Source organism: Castor canadensis, chromosome 4 (assembly GCF_047511655.1).
Source record: "Castor canadensis chromosome 4, mCasCan1.hap1v2, whole genome shotgun sequence".
In the NCBI taxonomy this organism is placed as follows: domain Eukaryota; kingdom Metazoa; phylum Chordata; class Mammalia; order Rodentia; family Castoridae; genus Castor; species Castor canadensis.
This window is the reverse complement of record NC_133389.1, coordinates 45170160-45193353: the sequence shown is the minus strand read 5'-3', so window position 1 is coordinate 45193353 and position 23194 is coordinate 45170160.

Sequence of the window (23194 nt, the reverse complement as noted above, 5' to 3'; positions counted from 1 at the left end):
ACTTTGAACAAACAGCAACTGGATTATTCTGTATTCCTTGCCTGAGTCACATAAGGGAGGCTAGATCTTGACCTAGATCTATATTGGCCTGAAGAGTAAACTCACTGAGGCACCTACCTCACTCTCTCACTCTCTCTCTCTCTCTCTCTCTTTTTTTTCCAACTACATTATGGGGACCACACACTCTAAATTAGATGTGTCCATGCCCCTGGGATGCCATCTCTGCTCCTTTGGGACCCTCCCCTTGGTCTCCAACACAATATAAAACCTAAGTGACTTATTTATTACTACAACACTGTTTGGCCTCAGTAAAAGCTAGACAATCAATCCCAATGGCCTGAAAATGCTAGTTTTGATTTTCACACACTTATAGATCTTAACAATTTCTGCCATCACCATGGCAAGTGGTCTGAAATTCCGTATGTTCAAGCTTTTCTTTCTCTCCGCTCTCGACCCTCCTTGCTCCAATCTTGTGACAGCATTCAAATCCTCCTTGCCAGTGACAAACTCCCTCAAAATTCAAAACTCTTCCTGTCCCCTCTCCAGAAGACTCTTCCCTTACTTGTGATCTCATGGGCTTTGTCTGCCCTCCTCTAAACTCCTCTTCCCGCCAGTCCTCTACATCAATCTCTTCTCCCACCCCATCCTCCCATGACTCAGACCCCCCTTCTTCAACCCCTGCTGGCTCTCCTAAACATCCACAACCCCATTCCTCTTCTACAGTAGTCACTGTTGATCCTGAGCCATCTGCTTCTCAGGAACCAACACTGCCAATATTGCCCTCAGCTCCTGCTACACCCTCACACTTCTCCCCACCCACATCCCATACCCGTTTCCATACCTACTCCCAAGCATGCCCAGCCCATCTATACCCACTCTGGGAGGTGGCAGAAGCTGACAGCATTATCAGAGTCCATGTATCCTTTTCTATGACTGATCTCTCTCAAATTGGAAAGAGACATGGCTCCTTCTCTAATGACTCAGCCTCCTATATTAAAGAATTTGAATACCTACCCCAAGCATATCATATGACTTGGCATGATATATATGTTATTCTTTCCTCCACTTTAACTTCAAATGAAAAGGAAACAGTCTGGTTGGCAGCCCAGGCACATGCCAATGACATCTACTGCACAGATCTCACTCTCCCACTGGAATCTATAGCTGTTCTAAGTGAGGACCCACATTGGGAATATCAGGACCCCGCCATTCTAGCCACCCAGAATTATATGCTCACCTGCTTCCTTGCAGGGCTACAGACTGCTTCCCATAGGGCAGCCAATTTTGACAAACTTAGAGAAATTATCCAGCATCCAACTGAAAACCCCTCTGACTTCTTTGGGCTCCCTACTGAAGCCTTAACCTACTATACTAAGCTAGACCTATCTTCCAAGGATGGAATAATTATTCTTAACTCTCATTTTATTTCCCAATCCATCCCTGATATTCGAAGGAAAGTTAAACTGGAAAAGGATGGTCTCCAGGCCCTCTGGGGAGATCTTGTGAAAATGGCATTTAAGGTATTTAATAACCGAGATGAGGCTTGAGAACAGCAAAAAGTCCAGCTCTTGGCAGCTGCCCTGAGGCCACCTCCTCTGACTCTAAGACTGGCCAGACAAAAACTCATGCCCCCAGGGATCTGCAACCGGACAGGACACTGGGCAAAAAACTGCCCCTCACCTCGCCCGCTGCCAGGACCCTGTCCACAATGTGGCCAGAATGGGCAATGGAAAGATGACTGCCCATCTTTGTCTCCACAATGTAGGTCAGTCTCCTATCCCCATTCCCACCAGACTAAAGCCTCATGGACCTCTTGGGCCTGGCAGAAGTCTGATGTGGCCCTGGGACCTAAGCCACCTTCAAGATCACCTCGAGGAGCCCAGGATAACTGTCCAAGTAGCAGGTAGGCTCAATCACCTACTTGGTGCGACCAGACTTCTCAGGTAAACTTTATCATTCACAGATCTCCATGGTGGGGGTGGACAGTCTCCTCCACAAGCCAAAAAAAAAAAATTGATTTAAATTTAAAATTTTAATAAAAGTTAATTTTAAAATACAAGTTACAAAGTAAACAACTGGAAAGGATATAGATAGGTACTGCGTGTATTTTTTGAGAAGTTAAAGGAAAAAAGGAATGGTTTTTTGGATGAGAAAGGATTTTGTAATAACGAGTTTGTCCTAAAGATTGCTTCAAATATGGAGAGGAGGGATAAGGACAAACCATCAAAGGGTTTAGAATGTTATATAAAGGTTTGAGTAAGTTTTAAAAGTGTATAATAGAAAGCTTCAGTGTGTGATAAAGTTAAAGTTGACTATAATCTAAGAGTTGCCTAAAAGATTTTTAGGGTCATGTCAAACTAAAATCAAATTCTCTATGTCTATAAAATAACAAAGTTATCTTAATATTGTTCTGCTCTGTGTAACATCTACAGAAAACTGATATAGGGAAAGATTTTATGAAAGAAATCACATGTGTTTTCTGTTGATCTTGTCAAGCTTTAAGTACTACTAAATCAGAGTTCATTTATGTATTTGCTCATGTGTTTTAAATGACCACCTTGTAACAGTGTGTCTATACTTTATCTAAATATGGTACAAACATTTACAAAGTTAAGTGTCAAATTATATAAAATAATGAGATAAAGCTCTCTTTTATCCAAAAGTGTTACATTTAACTAAATCCTGACAGTCAGCCCCTGTTTGCCTTTGAAGATCCCACAAACCCTTCACAGCAAATAACTTGGACAGTTTTGCCACCAGGGTTTAGAGACAGCCCTCATCTTTTGGACAGGCCCTAACCAGAGACTTATTAGGTTGGCACTACCCAGAGGCTGCCCTTCTTCAATAAGGTGATGATGTACTTTTGTGCAGAGCCACAGAGCCCCTCATCAGCAGAGCAACTGAGTCCTTTTTAAAACTTTCTGACCTCCAGGGATAAAAGGTCTCTAAGGAGAAGGCTCATTTATGCCTCCCACAGGTCACCTACCTAGGTGTGTTCTTAAAGAGACAGACTCACTCCCTGAGTCATGAATGAATCAACCCAATCCTCCATTTCTCACTCCCCCATACCATAATGCAGCTTAGAGTTTTCTTGGGAGTTACAGGATTTTGCAGAATCTGGATCCCTAGATATGCAGCCCTTAGCAGACAACTTTTTATGCTCCTTCTAATATTCCTATTTGGGTCTTACAAAATAAATTCTCTCAAGATTGTTTCCCCTCCCCCAATAAAGGTAAAAACCAAACCAGTTCGCCTGAGAAAGCCTGCGAATCCATGGCCAATGAGAAAAACCCACCACACCGGACCACCCCCAACCTTCTCAGCCCACCAACCTTCCAGGACTCTATACCTGGAGAAGACTGGCAGGTTGATTTTACCCACATACTCTGCTTAACTCCACTTTCTGTCCAAGTGAGGGATGCCAATCTTCTATCTTCCTTACCTTTGATATATCAAAAGCCTGCTCTGTCAGTTGTGACCTTTGGCAGCCATTTTCTCTGTACTCCTTATCATCCCTTTCCATTTTGGATGCCTCCAGGATTGCATAGGGGAGCTCAGCAGAGAGACTTTCTACCAGATGCTACTACCAACAACTGGCCTTGTCTGCAAATGAAGCCTGGAAAACTGTCCACCTCCACTCCTGGGACCTCACAAATTTCCAAATTCCATCTGAACACCCCCTTAATGATGCCCCCAACTCAGCACAAAGCAGCTAGATCAATCGGCACCCTTAATACCAACAAAAGGCTGGAATGTTAGGTCCCTGGCATTGTTGGGGCAGGCAGAGAGTCCTAAGGCTAACACTGAAACCAGACTCCCCTGATTTATGACTGCTTGCAAAACTCCCCTACTTTTTTCCTTGCTTGCAAAATCTCAGGAACTTCCAGTTTCTCAACTAGCTATGCATGTCAACCCATTCCATATGGTGATCACAGATAAGTGGAGGTCAATAGCCAGGCTGTTCTCTGGGAAGAACACCCTACCTCCATCATGGTGTGGCCCCTCCTATAAAGCCCACTACCCATTCCAGCCAAGCTGCAGTACTCTGAACCCAACAGGAGCAGCCTAGCACTCTGTGCTTTCAATAAATCTTTCTTTTCTACATGTGGTGTGGTCTTTGTTCGGCAGTTCCTTACAAAAAATATGCTTTTTCTCATGTGTGGAATTCATACCTAATACAAATATAATATTAAAAAAACCCCCAAATTATGCTAAGGGAAGGTCACATACAAGAGGGGGAAGGTAAAAGAAGGAAGTTAAGAATGTGAATATGTTTGATATACTCATTATATAAGAGTGAACATAGAATTTTCAAACTTGGTGAAATAGCCATAGGAAGGGGACTAACATAGAGGGAAAAAAGACAGAGAAGGTGAACCAATTCAGATTATAACACATATATACATGGAAATGTCACAAGAAAAAAACCTGTGTAGCTCTCTTAAACAAACAAAAAGATCATTTTGTTTTTCTTTTACAATATCATAGCAACAGGAAGGCACAATGGGTCCTACCTGGGATTGTGGTCCCAGTGGGAATGGGGAAGAAGTGGGGAAAGTGTGTAGGAGGGTGAATATGATGCAAATACTTTGTACACATCTATGTAAATGGTAAAATGAGACCTGTTGACACTATTCCAGTAATGGGGTAGGGAAAATAAAGAAGAATGATGGCAGGGGTAAATTCAAATATAATATATTTGATATATTGTAAGAACTTTTGTAAATGCCACAATGTATCCCCACCTAGCACAAGAATAAAGAAAATCAAAAAAGAAATAGTTCATAGACAGTTGTTTGCACAAGGTTTGCTATCACACAGTTTTTTTACTTCAGTATAATCCAATATGCAGAGAAAGTATTTAAGGAGAGGGACAGTGAGAAAAATATAATATATCCTGGATGTGCATCTAAATTGCTACTATCACTAAGTTACTAAAAAATAAACTTGGTTTGTGTATATGGTCTAACATTTTGAGCTTATTGCCATACAGTAAAATCCAATAATTCCTTAAGAAATATTTTTAATCCATTCATCAGTAGTGGTATTTTTGGATCATACGGCATTTTTATTTTTAATTTTTTGAGGAGCCTCCATAATGTTTTTCATCATAGTTGTACTAATTTACATTCCCTCCAGCAGAATATGAGGGTTCCTTTTTCCCCACATCCTCCCCAACATTTGTTGTTGTTTGTGTTCTTGATGATAGCCATTCTAAAAATATGGAATATTAACATGGTTTTGATTTGTGTTTCTTCCCTGGCCAGGGATGCTGATCATTTTTCATGTCTATTTTTTTTTTTTAGCCATTTGGACTTGTTCCTTTGAAAAAGATCTGTTTAGTTTTTTCCCCATTTTTTCATTATTTTTAAATGAAAGAATAAAGAAGTAAATAGATGTAAGGGGTCTAATTGATTAACACCAAGAATCATCTTCAATATTATGAAAAGTTTCCTAATTGTGAGACACATTAAGGGTCAAAGTAAAATGAGAAATGTTATTGAAAGACACAGCTCTCAAACTCAGATCAAGGTAGTGTCCAGGACTTAGGCTTTTTCTAGTGGTTTCTACAATGTTCTCATTTCAACCCTACTTCTGCAACATCATTCACCCTCTCTCTCTCTTTACTGGATTATTTGTATCTATATAGAAAGACAGGGGAATGATAAATTTTTGAGGGACAACTGCTAGCAAAAATGGAGAAATTATAGAGCAAACACTCTGTATTATTAGTATATATCTATATTAGTCCTTTTTCATTTAAGTTCAAAAGAGTCTATCACATACATACTATTTTTCTGTTGAATGTGACAAAAATACATTTTCTTGGCAGGTTTCTGAATCATAGACTTGAACTTCTGTCAGCTTTTCCACTAATTTCAGTGTTTCCTGTCACAGTTTCTTACAAGTAATGATGTAAAATAAGAATAATTACAGGAAAAAAATAACACTGCAGAAACTAAAATAGTCAAGTAGATTCCAGGCTTAGGCAAGTGAATATGTGCATTTTATGAAGCTGTTCAAATAGGTCCTAAACCAATTAACAGACTGCTGATTAATGCATATCCAGGAATTATTTTTTTCCTTTCCTTCTTGTTCTCTGCATTTCTCCCTTTTTTCCACCAAGGAATATGTTACAATGCATGTATAAGGAATTGAAGATCACCAATCACTATTTTCACTATAAGGAACATTTTCATTATTTCAGAATGACTGGATTTGAAGAGTAAAGTATATACTAAATTTAATATTATTGCTCATTACTTGGAAGAAATTTTGTTTTAAATTAGGATTTATTCCATGATCTAAATATTCTTTTTTATTCCTAGAATTGAAGTAATTTTGAGCATTCAAGAACTTTCTTCAAAGGAAGGTATATATGCATATACAAAATCCTGGCTTAATAATTACATGTAAATGAAGCAATGATTAAATTAAGAATGAGGTCATAAAAGTTCCCCCTCAATTAGCTCACAACTCTGAGGAGGTCTTTCTGTTAACTTGATATGTCAAAAACAATTGGACTATTTAAGGACTGCAGCTCCCACAGTGATCTTGTATAAACAGAACTATCCAAGAGAGATGGCAGTATATTATTTTTGAAATTAGAGGTAGGACATTTTACTTTAGTTGTAAGGATTGTTTTTTTTGTGGTACTGGGATTTGAGCTCAGGGTCTTGTACTTGCAAGGCAGGTGCTTTACCACTTGAGCCATGTCCCCAGCCTTATTTGAATTCTAAGTACAGGTGATTAGGAATGTATCTGTTACCAATAAGCATTTACCCAAAAAGAAGGGTGGTTTTACAGATTCCTACATTAGTTAAAACTTCAACTTTCTGGTTTTTAGAAACAAGCAAATGTTTACTAGATATTTAGTACATATTTGCAAATAATGAACATATGTTCCAGAAAACAAAAGAAACATAAAAACATTCTAGGGAAACTGGAATACAATATAACTGGCTAGCTTGTTTTACTTTATATAAAAATGTGTATTTAGGAAGTAAATCATTGCTTAGTGACTACATTCTAAAAACAAGAATTAAATAACATTAATATAACTACCCTTAAAATATTTCCTTGTTTTTCTGTGAGAAAATTTTGTACATTTAGTCATTTTAGTTATACTATATTTTAGATTCTTCACTGAGAAATTCAAGTATACAACTGTGTTCTCAAAGTTTCAGACAACTAAACACAACTTCTTTCACACATGCTTTGGTTTCTCTACCAGCAAAATCACTATTACCAATGAAAGCAGGAAAGGAAACCAAAACATCGTCCTTAGTCCAAGTCACTGTTTCTTTTATAAAGAATCATAGACATTCTTAGGTAAAAACAATTAGTGTTTCAAAAACCCTCTAGCCCTTTGAGAAATTTGTCTTCTAGAGAAATGTTGATCAGATAAAATTTCCTTTAGGGAAATCAACAGTGTGAAGAATATGGTGTGCTCAGAGAGGACATTACTTCTTTGCAGTCTTCTCACATGTCTTCATCTTATATATCTATTTATTATTACCTTTTGTCATATCCTATATCATATATGGGCAAGTGGTTTCCCTGCTTTAACATTCTATACTAGTTGTAGCAAATTAAGCAAACCTAAGGAAGAGTATTGATGACCTTGATTTAGAGCCAGTCATTCAGATATGTAGGTGACAATGAACTACTCTGGTAGTTGAAATGGTTGTGGGAGCACTCTCATAGGACTGAGCCCTCTACCTGTGGAATCTATAAGGTCTTCACATGCACTGTGTTCAGATTGAACTAAATTAAAGAACACCCATTTGGTGTCCTCTGCCAAATTGCTTGGTTTGTGAGGAAACAATCTGTGCACATTTGTAGCCAGAGTGTGATGTTGAATGTGTGAATAGACAGTAGGAAAAACACTTTAGATTTTTATCCCTATTCCTTTATCAATGTCCCTATACTTTCAATTTAATTACTTTATTCTGCCTTTGCCTCTCTCTGTATGTGCACATGTTCCTGTAATACTTGATTTCTTCACAGTTTGTGGTTCTGTTTCTCATCACTTACCACTGAGTCTTCTTGTTTTACTTTTTGCCTTTTTACAGGGCTGTGGTTTGCCCACTTACGTCAGAGGGTATCTATTAGTTGGACCATGTGAATGAAATAACAAGTCACTGTACTTTAACTCTATGCTGAATTCTGTGGTTGGTATCCTTTCTAGCATAATTTCAGTAACACTTACAGAAAGTCATTCATTGTGGATTAAAAAAACAGTTTAGAGGCTTATGTTCTCACAGAGTTAATCAGGTGGGAACTGTGTGTATATTATTGCAAAATGTAGTTGTTACCAGTCATAGAGCTGGGGCTCAAAGTTAAAATATTCAACCCTACTTTTTAGGCTCTGCAGCACAGAGTAGACAGAAGGATAAACCATCTTTCTGCAAATGCTGTAATTTAATTTTTGTGGTTCCAAGACCTAGGATGTATTTGCCACAACAATAAAATACTAAAATGAAATGTAAAGCTAACTTTCTTTATATGTTTAATTCCTCAAGATAGTCTCCTGTCACTTTTTCGTCCTTAATTATTCTTTGAAAATTATTTTGTATTTTAAATTCATTAAAGTACTCTCTCTACTCCATATATGTTATTTTTCAGGCAGAAAGTGATTTGTCATTTGTCGTTACAAAGGTATTATTAGAATATACAGTGAAGTTTCAAGGACTCATTCATTTATTCAAAAAATATTTCAATCACCTACCATGTTCTGGGCACTGCTGTATTTGCAGCAGTGAACAAACACTGCTCGGATTGATTCACAATCTCATGAGAGAATTAAACATGTAAGTATATAAGAAATAATATATGCTACGAAGGAAAGACAGGTAAGTATAAAGGAATAGAGGGAGATGGAAGTTAAAGAAGACATCCCCTATGCTAGCATCTGTGAAGAGGTCTGAATAAGTAAGAAGGTAGAGGGAAGAAGTTTGTTCCCAGGCAAGGAGTTAATATACGTTCCCTTGTGAGAACTAGGCATGCTGGAAATAAGCAACAATGCCATAATGTGGTATAATCTAAGGAGAGATAAAAGGAGACTTAATAAGAGAGGTAGCAGGACCTGGGCCTGCTACCATTCTGCAATCCAGAATGGGGGAATCACAGTCAGGATAATTGTGAGTTTGAGGCCAGCTTGGGCTATTAATGAGATTCTATCTCATCACCAAAAAAGGCAAGGGATCATGTCATGATATGATAAATTAGAGTTTCTGATAATAAGGTGAAAAGTATTACTTTTCTTTTAAAAGAATAAGTGTCTGTGGGTAGAGAATAGAGATATTGGGATGAAAAGGCAGGAGCAAGAACAGTAAGTAACCATCTGATCTCTCAGGAAGATGTGAAATAGGATAGTAGTCATATACAGGTGATGAGAAACAATCAAATTTGGCCTGTATTCTAAAAGAACTCTAGAGTGGAGTTATGTGGGAGAAAGAGAGAAGAGCCACAATGAACCCCACCCAGCACAATAATAAAGGAAAAAATTGTATTAAGAAAGAAATTGTAAGGAAGAGAGCAAAAAATGAAGAGAGATGCCTACTTTAGATGATTATATCATCTCTAAGCTGAGAGTAAAAGGGTGGTGGGAGAGATGTGATGCTAGGCTTTTTTTATTCATTTATTCACATGTGCATACATTGTTTGGGCCATTTTGTCCCCCCTGTCCCATGCCCCTCCCCCCACCTCTCCCTTCCACCGCCCTTGCTTCCAGGCAGAACTTGTTCTGCCTTTATCTCTCTAATTTTGTTGAAGAGAAAACATAAGCAATAATAAGAAAGACGAAGCATTTTTGCTAGTTGAGATAAAGATAGATATATAGAGAGATTCCTAGCATTACTTCCAGGTGCAAATGTGTTACAATCCAAGTTGATTCATCTCTAACTGACCTTTTCACTAGTTCCTGATCCATGTCTCATATCGACCTCTGTTGCTTTAAGGTCTCTATATTAGTTCCTCTGCAGTGGGGACATCAAATACTTTCATGTTCTGGGTTTCTTATCTATTCCCAAACCTCCTGTATGTGCTCTCTCCTTATCATGTGACCCAAGTCCAACCACATTGCTGTATTTTCCCTAGATCTAAAGTCCGCATATGAGGGAGAACATATGATTTTTGGTCTTCCGAGCCTGGCTAACCTCTCTCAAGATGATGTTCTCCAGTTTCATCCATTTACTTGCATATGATAAGATTTCATTCTTCTTCATGGCTGAGTAAAATTCCATTCTGCATAAATACCACATTTTCTTAATCCATTTGTCAGTAGTGGGTCATCTTGGCTGTTTCCATAACTTGGCTATTGTGAATAACATTGCAAAAAACATGGGTGTGCAGGTGCCTCTGGAGTAACCTGTATCGCATTCCTTTGGGTATATAACCAGGAGTGGGATTGCTAGGTCACATGGCAGATCTATGTTTAAATTTTTAAGAAGCTTCCAAATATTTTTCCAGAGTGATTGCACTAGCTTTCATTCCCACCAGCAGTGTAAAAGGGTTCCTTTTCCCACACAACCTTGCCAACACCTGTTGTTAGTGATGTTTTTTATGAAGGCTATTCTAACAGGGGTGAGGTAGAATCTTAGTGTGATTTTGTTTTTCATTTCCATTATGAGTAGAGATGGTAAGCATTTTTTAGGTCATTTGAATTTCTTCTTTTGAGAGAGTTCTGTTTAGTCAGTTGCCCATTTCTTTATCGGTTCATTGATTTGAGAAAGAGTTAGTCATTTAAGTTCCCTGTATATCATGGTTATCAGTCCTTTGTCTGATGTATAGCTGGCAAATATTTTCTTCCACTCTGTGGATATTCTTTTCAGTTCACAGACCATTTCTTTTGTTGTGCAGATGCCTTTTAGTTTTATGAAGTCCCATTTGTCCATCCTTTCTCTTAGTTGCTGAGCTGCTGGGGTTCTATTGAGGAAGTCCTTGCCTATACCTATTTCTTCCCAAATTTTTCCAGCTCTTTCCTGTACCAGCAGAGTTTCAAGTCTGAAATTAAGGTCCTTGATCCATTTTGAGTTGATACTAGTGCAAGATGATAAACATGGGTCTAGTTTCAGTTATTTGTAGTTGAATAACCACTTTTCCCAGAAACACTTTTTGAAGAGGCTGTCTTTTATCCATCATATATTTTTAGCAACTTTGTCAAAAATAAAGTGGGCATAGTTGTGTGGATTCATATCCAGGTCATCTATTCTGTATTATTTTGTGCCTGTACCATGGTGATTTTGTTGCTATTGCTTTGTGATACAGTTTTAAGTCAGGTATTGTGACACCTCCAGCATTGCTCATTTTGCTGAGTATTGCCTTGGCTATTCATGGTCTCTTGTGTTTCCAAATGAATTTTAAGATAGATTTTTCAATCTCTGTGATGAATGTCATTGGGATTTTGATGGGAATTGCATTAAACATGTACATTGCTTTTGGTAGTATAGCCATTTTTACTATGTTGATTCTATGAATCCATGAGCCTGGGAAATCTCTCCACCTTCTGTAGTGTTCCTCGATCACTTTCTTCTGGGATTTGTAGTTCTCTTGAAGAGGTCATTCACATTCTTTGTTAAGTTTAGTCCTTGGTATTTGATTTTTTTTGATGCTATTGTAAATGGAATTGTTTGCATATATTCTTTCTCAGTTTGTTTGTTATTGTTGTATAGAAAATCTAATGATTTCTGTAAGTTGATTTTGTATCCTGACACTTTGCTGTACCTGTTTATGGTGTTTAGGAGTTTTTGGGTAGAGTTTTTGCATCTAAGGTATAGTACCTTATCATCTGCACATAAGGATATTTGGACAGTTTCTTTTCCTATTTGTTTTCCTTTGATTTCTTCTTCTTGCCTAATTGCTCTGGCTAAAAATTTCAGTGCTACATTGAATAGGAGTGAGGATAGTCAGCACCCTTGTCTCATTCCTGATTTAAGGGGAAATGCTTTCAGTTATTCACCATTAAGTATGATGTTGGCTGTATGTTTGTCATATATAGCCTTTACAATGTTGAGGTACATTTCTTCTATTCCTAGTTTTCTTAGAGCTTTTATCATGAAGTGGTGTTGGATCTTGTTGAAAGCTTTTTCTGCATCTATTGAGATGATCAAGTGATTTATGTTTTTGCTTCTATTAATGTGCTATATGACATTTATAGATTTTCATATGTTGAACCACTCCTCCATCTCTGTAAAGCTGACTTGGTTGTGGTGAATGATCATTCTAATGTGTTGTTGGATTCAATTTGCCATTATTTTTTGAGGAGTTTTGCATTGATATTCATTAAGGAGAATGGCTTATAGTTCTCCTCTTTGGAGGTGTCTTTGTCTGGTTTTGGGATGAGTGTAATATTGGCTTTATAAAATGAGTTGTATTTCATGGAACAGTTTAAGGTGTGTTGGTATTATTTCTTCTTTAAAAGTCTGATAGAATTCAGCAGAGAATCCATCAGGTCCTGGACTTTTCCTTTTTGGGAGGCTCTTTATTGCTGCTTCAATTTCATTTTGTGTTATAGATCTATTCAGATAATTAATGTCCTCTTGGTTCAATTTTGAATGGTCAAAAGTATCTAAAAATCTGTTCATTTCTTCAAGATTTTCAAATTTATCAGACTATAGGTTCTCAAAGTAGTCTCTGATGATTTCCTGGATTTCCCTGGTGTTTGTTGACATCTCCTCTTTTGCATTTCTCGTTTTACTGATTTGGGTTTTTTCTCTCCTCATTTTAGTCAGGTTTGCATGGGTCTGTCAATCTCATTTATTTTTTCAAAGAACCAACTTTTTGTTTCATTCATTCTTTGTGTGCTTTTTTTCACTTCTATTTCATTGATTTTGGCCCTTATTTTTATTATTTCTTGCTTTCTTCTTGTTCTTGTTTTTCTAGGAGTTTGAGTTGTAGTATGAGATCATTGATTTGAGATCTGTCTTTCCTTTTAATATATACTCTCATGGCTATAAAATTTCCTCTTAGGACTGCCTTTGCTGTGTCCCATAGGTTCTGGTAGGTCATGTTTTAATTTTCATTAACTTCCAGGAACCTTTTAATTTTCTCTTTTATTTCATCATTGACCCATTGATCATTGAGCAATGTATTGTTCAGCTTCCAACTGTTTCCTTTCTTTTATTGTTGTTTTTGTTGTTGAGATCTAGGTTTAATGCCCTGTGATTAGATAGAATGCATGGGGATATTTCTATTTTCTTATATTTGCTAAGGCTTGCTTTGTGCCCTAAGGTATGATCAGTTTTGGAGATGGTTCCTTGGGATGCTGAGAGAAATATATATTGTGCAGAAGTTGTGATGAAATATTCTGTAAATATCAGCTATGTCCATTTGATCTATGGTGTGATTTAGATCTAGAATTTCTTTAATGATTTTTTGTTAGAATGACCTATCTATTGGTGACAGGTGATATTAAAGTCCCTTACTAACACTGTGTTGGAATTTATATGTTTTTAGGTTCTTCAGAATATGTTTGATGAAATTAAGTGCACCGACATTGGATGCATATATGTTGATAATTGTCATTTCCTTTTGGTGAATTTCTCCCTTTTATTAGTATGGAATGTCCTTCTTTATCTCATTTGATCAATGTAGGTTTGAAGTCTACTCCTGCCTATTTTGGGGGGCCATTGTCTTTGTAAATCTTCTTCCAGCCTTTCATACTAAGCCAGTGCTTGTTTCTTTTGATGAGATGAGTCTCCTGTAAGCAACAGATGTTGGATCTTCCTTTTTAATCCACTTTGCCAATCAGTGTATTTTCAAGAGGGAATTAAATCTGTTAACATTGAGTGTTAGTGTTGTTACATATGTGGTGATTCCTGTCATTTAGCTGTTTTTGTTGTTTAAGGGTTTGATTGTGTGCACCTGAATCAATGTTATTCTCTACTTTCTTGCCTTTTCTTCTGTGGTTTGGTACTGCCTGTCCTTTCATGGTTTTGTTTGCTTTCATTTTCTGTGTGCAGAATTCCTTGAAGAATCTTTTGTAGTGGTGGCTTGGTGGTCATATATTGTTTTAGTTTCTGCTTATCATGGAAGACTTTTATTGCTCCACTGAATGATTTATTGCTCAATTGAATGATAGTTTTGCTCAGTAGAGTACCCTAGGTTTGAAATTATTTTCATTCAGTGTTCAGAATACCTCACTCCATGCTCTTCTTGCTTTTAAGGTTTCCATTGAGAAATCTTCTGTGATTTTGATGGTTTTACCTTTCTCTCTTACAGCCTTCAATGTTCTCTCTCTATTCTCTATGTTTGTTGTTTTAATGATAATGTATTGTGGGGTAGTTCTGTTTTGGTCAATTCTGTTTGGTATCCTGGAGGTTTCCTATACCTTAAAGGGCACAATTTTCTCTAAATTTGGTAAATTTTCTGTTATTATTTTGTTGAATATATTACAAATTCCTTTTGCTTGCAACTCTTTTTCTTCAGTGCCCATGATTCTCAGGTTTGGTCTTTTGATGAAGTTGGTGAGTTCTTGCACATTCCTTTCACAGGTTTTGAGTTGTTTGAGTAATAGTTCTTCAATTTTTCATTTAATTTTCATTTCATCTTCAAGTTCTGAGATTCTGTTCTCTGCTTTTTCTAGACTGCTGGAGTGGCCTTCCATTGTGTTTTGTATTTCTGTTTCATTCTTTTTTCTGAGGTTTTCCATATCATGGGTCACTTCCTCTTTAATTTTGTCAATTTTTGTCCTTAATTCATTTATCTCTCTATCTATGGTATTTATTTAGGGGTCCTATAAGTTCACTTATTTGTTTTTGTGTTTTCACATATTGCTTATTTTTGTTGTCTTGGAGTTTCTTGAGTGCCTCTTGTATGTTTTGGTTGACCTTGTCTAGTCACATCTCCATGAAATTCTCAGTGATTTCTTGCAGGATTTCTTCTCTCAGGACGTTCTTGTGGGCTTCATTGGGTTCCTTGGGAAAGTTGGAGTCTGGAATTGAGTATCTGTTTTCTTAATTTCCTCCTGAATCCTGTACTATTTTATTTTTTGGGAGGAGAATATTTTCCATCCCTTTTTGTCTTCCCATTATTCCACTTGGTGCTGTTTCTGTCCCTGGTCTGTGTGTAATTTAGTATTAGCTGCCTTACAATTGTAAAACTAATGAAGCCAAGAAAGACAGAGAAAAAGAAAAAGAAATAAAAAAAGAGAGAAGCAAAGAAATCAACAAGGAGAGATGGTAGACAAACAGTGAATAAGACAAACACTTTGAAAGAAAAAAAAAATCCAGGTTCAGGAAAAGTAGAATTTCAGTCTTAGTAGTTCTGGTGTTATTCCTTCAACATCCAGTCCTGATGTTGGTATTTAAGCATTAGCTCTGTTGTAGTCTCACCAGGTGGTTGGGTCAGGAGACAAGCTCTGTTGTCCACTATCTGCCCTATTTCAGGAGTGGCTCATCGCCTGCCTACTGTCAGCCCATCTGCCTTTCCAGGCTTTGTTTACTGAAAGTTCACGTGGAGATCATCTCCTTGCCCCTCCCCCTTTTCTGATGCTCTCAGTGTACCCTGCCACCTCTGCTGTGTGTCCTTTTCAGTTCCTTGTTTATTATTTAGGCTTTTATTTTTTTTTTTGTGGTGCAGGGGCCAGTCTTTCCAGGGGGCCATGCTGGTTTATTCCAGGCATAGCTGTGGGAATACCTTGTGCCACTTGTTTGCTCACCTGTTGGTTTGCATCTCCCAAACAGGTTTGGAGCCAGCATCTGGCAGCATGGAAGCCCTTCTGTTTTCTCAGTGTAATGTGTTGTGGAGAAGCTTTGTACTGGATGGGGAGTTGGGGTGTCAGAGTTTTGCTTCTTCTTGGTGGTTTTTGCCTGTCAAGTGTGGTTCTAGCATCTCAGCAAGACTTTTGATTTGTGGTGCTCACACTGTCTGCTTCCTCCCTCTAGCCACCATCTTAGATCCCTCCGTGATACTAGTATTTACATTCTAAAAGTTTATGACCTAGTTTTCCTCTGCTTCAAAACACCATTTTAAAAGTTTTATTTAATTAATGCAGAATCTGGTTTTAAGTTATTGATGGAAGGAGGAAAGGAAGGAAGGAAAAAAGGAATGGAGGGAGGGAGGGAGAAAGGGGAAAAGAAAAAAGAAAGAAAAAACAAGAGCCCATTGAAGGTTAAGATTTATTTTTCTTATTTCTGTATATCTTTAAGAAAAATATCAGCACTGATTTCAAAATGAACTACCAAGACTCAGTGTCATGGGAATTAGAGAAATCATTTGGGAAATTCTCTGCTGGAGGTTAGGTATCTTGACATTACCATCAGTAGAATATATAATCCATAATCTAGTGCATCTTTCATGGCATTCATTCCCATGCTCAAGGAGTTATTGACTCTTTCCATTTTCAAAGGGCAGGTGGAGGTTAAAGTTGTCCTCAGAATACTGAAAATAAAATTCTCATACAATATGGTGATACCATTCCTGTGCAGATATCTGAAGAAAGAAGTCAAGATACAATAAAGACATTTGCACACACATGTTTATTGCAGCCCTGTTCATAATTGCCAAGCTGTGGAGACAGCACAGGTGTCCTATAACTGATTAACTAATGAATGAACTAAGAAAATGAAATACTGCATATGTCTATATCTATCTATCTATCTATCTATCTATCTATCTATCTATCTATCTATATATCTAGTATTATTCAGCCAGAAGCCAGAATGAAATTATGTCCTTTTTAGGTAAATGGATGAAACTGTAAATCATCATGTTAAATTTAGAAAGACAAATGTTGCATGTTTTTCATATATGGATGATAAACCTAAAAGATAAATATGTGTGTATGTAACCCCATATATATATATGTATACATAAATGTATGAAATATAAGGTTATCTAGTTGGCCTCTTTCCAGAAACCATATCCTGTAACAGAGAGAAAAAAGTAGAAGATTCTTTAAGTAGCATCTGGAACACAAGTCAGTCACATGAATCATATACATATAATGTTTGTAAGGAAAAGAGAATGGTATAGAGTGAATAATATAAAAATATACTGCATCTATTTATGAAAATGGAATAACTAAATACACTAAAAGCTGTTGAATAAGGTACAGGAAGAATAAAGAAAGAGTAAGTCACAATATATGCAGGTAAGAAATACCATGGTGACAATCTTTTGAAAAATTAATATGCAGTAAAAATGAAGTACATGAAAGTAAAATAAGTCTTGCTCAGGGATGGATACTAATGCAAGAGATAGGGTAAATGGAGATGGAGAAGGCAAACGAGGATGTATATTGTCAACATACTTGTATGAAAATAGGACAATTAAACATGTTGAAGCTGTTTTGAGAAAAAGGAGACAAGGGGTGAGGGAGAATAATGGAGGGGGTGACTCTAATCAAAGCGCACTGTAAACATATATGGAAATGTCTCAATGAAACCTGCTTGTGCAACTAACATGCTAATAAAATATTTTTTAAAGTTTTCAAGAAGAACCTTATTTTTATAGCATTCTATAAAATTATTTAACATTTTGTTAACGTTTCACCAAAATTTTAAATATAGAAGAATAAAATAGCAGATATCTATGTGGCAAAGTAGATAGTTTTGCCTGTGACAGGTAACCCTATACTAAGGGGAGCAAGACTCATCTGACTGACTTGTGTCCCAGATGCTACTTAAAGAATCTTTTACTTTCTTTCTCTCTCTGTTACAGGATATGGTTTCTGGGAAGAGGCCAACTAGATAATCTTATATTTCTTATTCTTACATCTCTTGTAATGGTTGGCAGGTGTGAAGACAATGCTTTTGTACATTAGTTGACATTGTCAAAAATTCTTTGGGGAAACTTAGCTAAAATACACTTGTACTAAATAATGCTAATTATAGCCAAAGCTACTGAAAGTCATATATTAAAACCAGATAGATTCTACTGTTCCTTTTTAAACTGTCAAATAGAAAGTCACTAACTTGCATAAATGTTTAATATCTTATATCCCTCAGCTATATGAAACTGTTGCCATAGTGTGTCTCTCTGGGTAAACTCAAAGCGCATCACTGAACTCATTTACCTCTTTTAATACATGTACTTGCTAGCTCAGAGAGAAACAGCCAGAACCTTGTATGTATTGAGAAAGCTGTCAGCTTTGTTCAGTCTCAATTTCTGAAGTCTAAAAGCCCGGTTGCCTAACAGAGTGATTTGTCTTGTCACTCTGTCACACAGATTGGTGACCACACTCACGCACTACCACAGGTCCAACAGATCTCGGTAGTGAGGGACAAGAGTTGCAGTAATACTGTGTTTTAGAAGAATCACTTCCCAGTAGCTCAAGAGCATCCATGCTTATAGTCCACATATGTTCTACCTTGGCATAGTTAGGCCTCATTTCACAGAGAAATGGAAAAGAATGGTGATGTTATATTAGAAATGCAGTTTGTAATTTATAGGTCATGTATAATCTTTGTAAAGAGGCAAAGCTTGAAGTGAAGCAAATGATTACAACAACTTTCTACATGTATTTAAAAATTATTCATCCCTACAAAAGTAGCCTTCTGATATCTATATCAGCAATGTGAATTTAAACTTCAAAGTTTAAATCATAGGCAAATTTTCAGTAATTTTTCATCCAAAATTACAGCTCTGGCCAGGGTTCACAGTTAAAATTCCCACAATTCTTTTCATCTCTTCTGCAGGTGGAAAAATGTTTTAGCTTAGCCCATACTCACTGTGACTATAAGTAATTCAAATGAACTATCCCATGAGTAATTTTGTATAAGCTAATTCCCTCTAGAAGAACCTAAACTCTACCCTTGGGGAAGTTTGTCACTTTTATCTGATTTATATGAATTTATACTCTGACAAGTGCACCATCAGAGTGCCACTCATAGTATCAATTTAATTAAGGTACTGTCAGCTTTTCTCTAGTTTGAACAGTTTAATGTCTCAGCCTTTTGTAATCAAATGGACCAGAAAATTGATGTTTGGTTTACTATCCCCAGTTTGTTTCCTTTTCCTGAAGTGTGACTTGAATAGTTAAGTTCATTCTTTATTCTTATGGTGTCAACATGGATGGACATGTATCTTTTGTGTGTATTTGATTCACTTAATACCAGATGGTATTTTAACATATGATCATAAAATTGGTGATATTTTCCAAAGGAATTGATTAACCTAGGCAATACTATATAAAAGATAAAACTTTGAGGGCTTCTATTTCTTATAAAAAATAAATGTCTTACGTTTTCTGATGTATGAGGTATAATAGAATTTTCAAGTTGAAAGTGTTCTGGCCTGGCATGTGACTATGTCACCTTAGTTAAGTATAATCATTTAAAAGGCAATGAAAGAAACAAGGTGCAGTAATGCACACCTATAGGTCCAGTTACCCAGAAGGCATGGTCATTTGAGTTCTGGAATTGCAGGACATCCTGGGCAACTTAGGGAGAGCTAATTTCAAAAGAAATATAAGAAAAGAAAAGAAGAACAGAAGTGTTAAAGAATATTGACTCATCACATACAGAAGAAACAAGAAAAAGTGCAGCATAAAGAGTACTAACTTGAAAGAAAAATTTTGTTCAATAAAGATTCAGATCTGCAATTAATAAATTTTGTTACACACAGAGATACAAACATGCTATTGATGTTGGGAAAGGGCATCAGTTGTCATTTGTATAAGACCTCATAAGGTAGACCAACACAGACTTTTGTTATAGTTATAGCTATACAGATGGGGTATAAATACAGATATAGATATAGGTATACATATAGGCATATGTATATTGTTCATGTGCATACATACATACTCATATGTTGAAGATAAGTGACTTTTTGTGCCAAAGCAGCACAGGTTTTTAGCAGACACAGGAACAATTAATTCTTTCTGGCCTAAACCCTTTCTTGTATTCATTTGAATAAATCATTTCATTTGCTTTTTAATAAAATATGATTGTTAGACAAGAAAGCAGAGTGGGTGGTAAGGGAGGGGGTGGGGGCAGGGGGGAGAAATGACCCAAGCCTTGTATGCACATATGAATAATAAAAGAAAAAAAGAAAATAGCTAGTTAAAAAAAAAAAGAAAGCAATTAGACATTTAAGGTAGTTTTTGGTTTGAAAACTATAGATTTACATGGTAAGGATCTAGTTTATGAAATTATGTGTATTCTCATATGTATATAAGAATGTATAAAGATTATATAGGCATATAAAGTCAGACAATATGTAACAGTTACATATTTATAATAACTAGCTAAAATAGTTAGGATAATAAAAAGGCTATTGCTAGAGGGATATCTTTGGATCATCAAGTCTAGAATTTTTAAAAGTCTATTTCTTTATATAGGACATTTAATATAAACATCTATTTGTATGGAAATACCTAGATATTTTAAATAAATTTTTATCATTTGGTATAATAAAATTATGTGAGTATTATAAAATATTATTGATATACTTATTAAATTAGACATTTTATTTTAAAATGATCATTTTATATTTATTGTATGAAGATACATGCTAAATTTGTTCTTTATTTTCCACTGTTTTTTTTAATTTTATTGTTGTGCTGGGTAAAGATACATTGTGGCATTTATAAAGGGCTGTTAAGCATTTCTTCATGTGTGTTGGTAGATATTTGGAATTTTTCCTTTGAGAAAACTATATTCACTTCTTTTGTCCATTGCTTCATTGGGTCATTGAATTTTGGGGAGGTTTTTATTCTTAACTTCCTTTTTATTCTGGTTATCAGTCCCTTGTCTGATGTATAGCTCACAGAGATTTTCTCCCTTTCTGTGGGAAGGCTCTTCAGTTGGCAGACTGAAATATTCATATCAAATTTAACACTTTCTTCAATGATATTAAGCAATAATTCTTTTATATAAAATGTATATATGTATGAAAATATCTTCTTGGCCCAGTAACATATTTTCTAGCCCATACAACTTAGTTACTAACATCTTATAATAACCTCTGAAATCTGATAATTAAAGTTCAGCCACATTTTTCCTCCTTTTGGGAATACTTAGGATGTTTTTCATTTTGCCTTCTTTGGCATAAGTTTCAAATCTTCATTTCCCATAAAAATAATACTACCATTTTATTTGATTGCTTTAAACTTTCAAACAATTTAGGCACTATTAACATCTTCCTAAATTTAGTATGTTAATCTTCAAATTTAATCTACTAATCTGTTAGTTTTAGTATTATTTTTTATTAATTAGAAATACTATTTTGGCCAAAATTTATTAATGTGTTAATTGTGCTTGTTGTTGGTACAAAACTTTGTTTTTTAGAATGCATGTTTATTTTTTTTTATTACCAAGTATTAGTTACATACAGTAATGGTGTTCAGTGAGATATTTCCATACATGCAAACAGCATTCACTGATCCAATCCAAGTTCCCCCTTTCAACTCTCTGAGTCCATGCATGTTTTCCTGTCCCTAGTAATCACTACACTACTTTAAGATAGAATGCCTTGCTTCTGTAACTGAGAGAATTTGTTGTACTTGTCTGAATTTGTATAGCTTATTTCACTTAACACAGTGCCTGTGGTTCCACTTATTTTGTTGCAAATGACAGAATTTCATTAGTTTTTTTCATGGTAGAGTAATAAATTTTTTATGGTATGTATATAACCTATGTTCTTAATCCATTCATTTAATTGATAGGCATATCTAGGCTGATTGCATATATTACTTATTGTGAGGAATGCCACAATAAATAAGTTAGGCAGACAGCTGTCTTGGGTATGTTTATTCCATGTCTTTGTATATATGCTCAGAAGTAGGATAGCTGGATTACATAATAGATCTGTTTTTACTTTTTTGTGGAGCCTCCATACCCTTTTTAATAATGTCTGCATTAATTCACATTGCCATCAGCAGGGTATAAATGTATAATTATCATTCTAATAGGTGTATGATGGTATATTATTGTAGTTTTGACTTGTGTTTCCCTGATGACATTGAGCATATTCATAAATGAACTCAAAATGGATAAAAAACCTAAATGAAATACCTGAAACTGAAACTTCTAAAAGAAAACAGGGAAAACACTTTAAGACATTGGTACAGGCAATTATTTTCTGGGCAAGACCCAGAAACACTGGAAACAAAGGCAAAAATTGACAAATGGAATGACTACAAAGCCTCTGCACAGCAAAACAATCAATAGTGAAGACACAATGTACAGAATGGAAGAAAAAATTTTCTAACTATTCACATCTCACAGAGTTTTAAAATCCAGAATATATAGGGAACTCAAAAACCTTAACAACTAAAATCCAGGTAATGTGATGAAGGAGAAGCAAATGATGTGAATAGATGCGTCTCAAAAGAAAAAACAAAATCACCAATAAATTCCTGATTTCTTTTTATAAAGAGATTTAGACATTCTTACACCAAATTTATGTTATTTTATTTCAATTGCTAATGCTCTTTATATAGTAGTCAGATGAGACCTCTAGGTAATACTTATTCTTGAAATTTTTTTAGTTTTTTAACTATGAAGATTAGGACTATTTTGTTGCAAATGTTCCTTGTACACTAGAGAACATGAATTCACTAAGCCCTGTGGTGGTATGTTTTATGTGCCACTGACTGTCATTGAAATATGTTAACAAATTTGAAAATCTAACTTTATTGGCTCTGTGTGTGAGTGTTCACACATACCAGTAATTAAAAGAGACATTTTAAATCACCAGCTTTGATAGAGGATTTAAAATACATTTCTATAATTGTAACACATTTTGCTTTATTATATCTTGGGAATATTTCATTAGGTACATAAAGGTTTTTTGGCTTTGAGTCAATTCCTAAGCATCTGAGCATTTACTGATTATATAGTAATCCTCTTTATCCTTCATACTATTAAGAGCAACATTCTGTTTTAGATAATACAAACAGTAATTTTTAATTAACATTGCACTGTTATTGTCTTTTAATTTCCTCTTCTACTCAACAAATTTTTTGATGAATTTTACCTTCTTATATTTATTTCATTTTATTTTTTCTCTTTTACTTTTATTTTTTATTATTATTTTTTATTATTTTACTGGGATACATTGTAACATTTACACAAGTTCTTACATTATATACTAGTTGAATCAGCCCTTCCACGATTCTTCTTTATCCTCCCTCCTTCCATTTCTGAAATAGTTTCAACAGGTCTCATTTTTCCATTAACATGTATGTATATAAAATATTTACATAATATTCACCCTCCTACACACTTTCCCCTCATCCTTCCCC